Below are 5,718 nucleotides of genomic sequence, written 5' to 3'. Positions count from 1 at the left end.
AGACAGGCATGCTTAAAGCTCAAGTGGCAACATAAAGGAGCATAACAAGAAGAGGGAGACCGAAAATCCTGCATACCTTCCCTTTGACTGTCTGTTGTATGACATTTACCAGATGAGTATATGTAAAGTACTCTGTAATTAAGTTCATCTGATCACAATAACTTTTAGGAAACTTCAAAAACTATGTCAAAACTCAGAAGTCAGAATAATTTGTATTTATTCTAAGTAGATGAGCATGTTGCTTGAGCATAAATTACACTTTCATTTAGCATGAATCAAGCCAAATTATTTGGTCAGGTTATGGAACTTCATTTCAGATATGGCATGCCCTTTGCTTTACTAACTGTGTGGAGACCCCCTCTGTTTCCAATGTTCAGTGTATCCCATCTCCCTGACCTGTCCCTGCCCATGCCTGCTCCTGCAGCACCAGCCAGACCCACAGCCTGACAGAGGAATAAATTCAAAGAAGTTGAAAGCCCTGAAGGACATAATGACAGGTGAAAATACCAAATTCCATTTGAACTCAGGCTTTCCTCAGGCATCTCATAGCTCCTGTTTCATGCAGGAACCAAATTGTGAAAACACATCATCACCAGAGCTTTGCCATATCATTTTGTGTACACTATGACGGCTGCACTGTTAATGAGAAACCTGTCCCTGCCCCCTATTCAGGGTGAAAGAAAAAGAAGTTTATTGGGAGGAATAAATTTAGACAACAATGTATCCCTCAGCAGTATGTCTCAAAATAGCAAACTATAAAAGCTTACACTAATCTTACCAGAGAGAACTAAAAAAAAAAAAAAAAAAAGGCATCTGACAACGCATGTGCACGGTTGAGATTCCTCCTCCTGAAATCTCTAGATTAAATTGAGTGTGTTTCCTTCATTTTTTTTCTTTTAAACCTCTATAATTGTGAACTTCTTGCTAAATACCAAAATCTTTTAAAAATACTCGAGAATAAGTGCTGCTGTGGAAGAACAGCTACATCCTGCACACCACACATAAAGCTGGATTCATCCTGTTTAGCCAACTAGTTGGAATTAAACAACTGTAGAAAACGACTGATTTATTCATCTCCATTTTCTTCCTTCATGAAACAGATTTTCTGAGTAAATACCATGTGTTTCCTAAAAACCAACATAATTAGTTTAATGCTGGAATAGATTTCTAAAAACTTAGCTGCCTTACACTGTAATTTTAGCAAATGGGAGAGTTAAAGAAAAATGGATGTAAGTGTCGCCCTCAAAAAAATGGGCTTACAAGTAGGATGGCAGCAGCAGCACCAGCAGCTGTACCCCAACAGGGCAGAACACTGCTCACTGAGGATGCTGTCTCCTGTCAGCTAACTGGATGTGCACACACCTCTGTCTCTCACTCTCCTGTATCTGTAAAACAGATACAGTGATGCTTTCCCATCTCAAGAGGCCACCCCAAAATCTGCAGATTAATTGTTCTTTATTAAAGGGCAGACACTGCTAATATGCAGTATGAAAGATACATAAATGATTTATTTGAAATACAGAGTGCCTTGAGAAGCACAGTTTGCCAATAAGCAGAAAAATACCATTATGATGTTCAGATCTCAAATCTGAAACTGAATCTATCATCAGCTGTGCTAGCAATCTATTTTCTGCCAAGTTGCCACGGGTAACAGAAATGCATGATGACAGCAATAAATAACTTTAATGACTGCTGATAATATCATGAAAAGAGCTCTGTGATACACTGACATCATTTAGAGGTTTACTAGACATTATTAAGTGTCATATCGTGCCTCAGCTTGTCAGCCAATCATAGCAAATCGCTTGGGTATAAACATATTTGTATCCATCTGCATATGTATGTAAGACTAAATATTATAAGCTATAAACTACATAGTTTATTCAACTTATTTTCACTTGAGCTAACTTAAAATAGAAATATGCCAGTTACACAACAGCGGAAGTACCTTTGGATTCTATAAAAAAACCCAAACCTGTACAAACAAAGGTGATTACTATCCTCACAACCTCTCAAGCGATGATGTGGTATAGCACTACACGCTGCAGCCTATTTATCACATATGTTTGTCGGTTTTTAGCCCTTTTCTATTTGGCCTTCCTGGAAGTTTGCAGTATCACCATCCCCGCAAATAAGCCTTGCTGGGAACTCCAGGAATAGGGTGACAAGATATTTTCACAAAAAATTGCAGAAAGAAAAGTTTCATAATAAAATCATCTTCAAATTAAATAAATCAAAGGTTGAATGACCTCACTTTTACCATTTAAGTTAGAAAATATTGAATGCTTTACATTATATCTCAAAGTGTCTTGCTCTCCACCCTCACAGGACTACTGCTACCACAAAGAAAGACAAAAACTTTAAGCTGATATTGCTAATGCCATATAGCCCTAAAACACAGACATTACCAAAGCAAGTTGAGACATTACATATTCTTTTCATAAATGTTTTCATTTCCTTAAGGAATAAAATAATTCTGGATTTTTTTCATCTGTTATATTAAAACATCCCTTAAAGAAGGGAAAGATCACTATTTGCAGAGGTAATATTCTCATATTTGTGATCCACGTTAAAGTAAATGTATTCTTAAATGGCAAAAATAAGATTTTAAAACCCCATTTTAAATCATGTACACCTGTCAGAAATACAAATATGACAAGATCCCTTTAAGAAGTGACATTCAGCAATACCTATTGACATGGAAGGACTTTGGGAAGATGACATGAAGGCTTGCAGATACACAACAGATCAGGCACTTACATCTGCTTCTTTAACTCACGTCACCCTTTTCCATCCACCATATGATTTGTACATCAACATGATTACGCCAAGCTGGGTTATACATCATAAAATACATTTGCCTGTCAAAAAGGTACAGATACTTTTCTTTCTTCGCTTTAACAACCATTCCATGTGGGTTACATATCCCACAGCATTTAGATACAAGCAAGAGGTTTATTTTCTAGCAACTTCCATTCTGAAGTGTCACTATGATCAAGATTTATATATTACAGTCATACTTCAAGCTATGATTATTAACTGTTTTTCATTTAAGGGACAAGATTTGTCACCTGCACAAACTCAGAAAGAAAATATAACGTAATTAGTAACTATTCATGAGCTTAATCTGAATTTAGGGGCGCAGCATGCAGCATTCATTTTTACTCTCTCTCTTTTTTTTTTTTTTTAACTCTTTAAGTAACCTGCAGAAACTTGGTATAAAAATTTTAACAAAGTTGTAGAAATAGATATTTTTTGCATATTACTGTATGCAAGTTGCTTCACTCATATAACAAAAAATCAAATACCTCAAAAAGGCCTAGCTTAGTTCCCAAAAAATCCCAAAGATGACATGGTTTATTATAGGGTGATCAGTGGTCCTAAGAAAAGTTAAAAAAAAAGAAAAAGGAAAAGAAAATTTAAAAAATCATTATGGATAATTATGTTGTCTCAATAACAAGTATCTATTAAAAGAACCTGAGCCTCCATGCTGTTTCTGATAAAGCTTCTAGTACATGACGAAAGGATTTACAGCTACCAAGATTATGAGGTGGCGGGAGTCAGATCCATTTCTGCACCTCTTCTCAAGGGTCACTTAATGTGAAGGAAGGAAAGCTTGTGGGGCCTCCCTGGGCACTTCTCAGGTTAAGAATCTCCCACTGTATTAAATCAAAACCTAGTTCATTAATAAGCAGCATCCCTGCTAGGAAATCTAAATGAGCCTCTTTTAGCAATGAGACTTTCTTTTCCCTCAGATTAAAGTGTCCACGGAGTCATAAAATGCCTCCAATTCTCAGACAAGACCATAACCTCTTAAATGCCTCCTTTTTTTAAAGGGCTCTGAATTTGTGTGAGCAGCAGCACACAGAAATTGGTTAGTGTTGGCAAACAGTGTGACAACTGCAACACAAACCCAAGAGGGGAAAATAAACAACCCTTCAGTTATCCCAGTCATTGGAGCCATGTGAGCATTTAACATGCTGTGGGTTCCTCAGGCCTTGGAGAACATAAATTAGTGCAATAAGTGATATAATTAATGAATTTCAGCAGTCAGATATAAGCACAAGTAATGTATCCAGGAATAAATCAGGCAGTTGTTAAACAAAAAAGCCCTGTTGCTTTGGGATACCCCGAATTCCCAGGCTCTCCTTGGATCCACACATGTAACAAAATCACTTTCCAGACAAAAAAAGAAAACCTGTAAACATACAGGGGTAAAATTTCCTCTCAGATTCCTTTATTCAATGCACCTGTTTCCCAGACCTACCTTGCACGTCCCCACCAAAGATCTCCTGTTTCTAGAACTGGAGAGAATAATGTTCTCCCTATCTGGCTTCATGCAATGTCTCTCAACTCTAAATTCTGTTCAAGAAGAAAAGAATTTGCCTATCTGAACACCTGACCCTGGGTGTCGCCTTTTTAAGAATTGTTTATCCCTTCCAGAGGTTTATCCCTAGGTTTATCCCTACCAAAACCTATTCCAGTACTTCGGGATGAGTGAAATGAAGTAGTCTGTGCCATACAAATCATGCCAGGTGATTTCATCAGGAGCGCAAAAAGTTCCAAATATAATAATACATAAAGAAAAAGTATTCCTATAAATAATCTGTAAATCTTATCATTTTGATAACTACTATCTACAGCTTTGTCATCTAAAGCAATGCATTTTAAGATGAATTCTCTCCAATGTATATGTCTCCCCTGTAGAAAAAAATTTGCTCTGCTTAGCAGTTGAGTGCTTGGCCCAGCTTATAAAGGGTGGAAAAAAATACCAAAGAAAGAAAATCAGATTATTGCTATTTTAAAATTATTATGAGTGTGAACAGACAAATGTGGGAAGAAACCCATTTTGAAAAATGAATGGGTTCAAGACATTGCTTTGGAAACGGATGACTCTCATGCCAATTTTATCTCAAAGTAATAACATTTTGGGTAAGAGCCCAAAACACAAGGAGAGTGACTTATCAAACCTTGGACTTTAGCAATCTGGTTTCCTTCCTTTGAAAACTTAGAGCTTCAGTAAACACAGGTTTGTGAATGATCAGCATGGATTTTACACCATTTTAAGACAAGCAGATACAGTTAAAAGAATTCAAGTCCATTTGCACTCAGCTTTAGAGGGATTTCCCTAAAATTACATATTTTTCCTTTCCTGTGAGGTGTGCCAGAGAACAGGGCAAAGTGTAAAAATAAGATGGAAGGAAGATGCCGCACTGAAGAAAACATACATATATTTTAAATACTTAGATCAGCCCATTACAGAAAACCCTGCTCCCTAGCCTTTCTGGAAACTCAATCGATAAGGAGAAGACTAGAGAGCAATACACCCATAAAATGTCAAAGCACTAAAATCTATCACAAACTGACCCAAAGAAAGTGGTCTGAAGTTTTGCATCTGATTAAATCAAAATCCCTGAGACACTCTGATTTCCTCTTTGGATTTAAAGGCAGAGAATTACAGCTCTTTGCTGTTTCCTTCCCTTGCACCTGTGCGAAGGTGTTGGCTGGTGGCTGTCCTGCCTGAGGCTGGGCTGGGAGCGATGCTGGGGCACAGAGTCCACATGAGCCTCTCTTCACTCAGAGCCATAAGAGACAAGGTGTGCTGGGCCCATGCACAAACACTTTTCTTCCTCATTACACCCATTTCAGAAGCCTTTGTGCAGAAACTACAAGGGGCTTTCTGGGAGCCTCCTCTGGGGGCACACAGCATGTAAAGAG

This window comes from Pseudopipra pipra, chromosome 4 (assembly GCF_036250125.1).
Source record: "Pseudopipra pipra isolate bDixPip1 chromosome 4, bDixPip1.hap1, whole genome shotgun sequence".
In the NCBI taxonomy this organism is placed as follows: domain Eukaryota; kingdom Metazoa; phylum Chordata; class Aves; order Passeriformes; family Pipridae; genus Pseudopipra; species Pseudopipra pipra.
The sequence above is the reverse complement of the archived record's forward strand: the minus strand, read 5'-3'. Positions refer to the sequence as shown.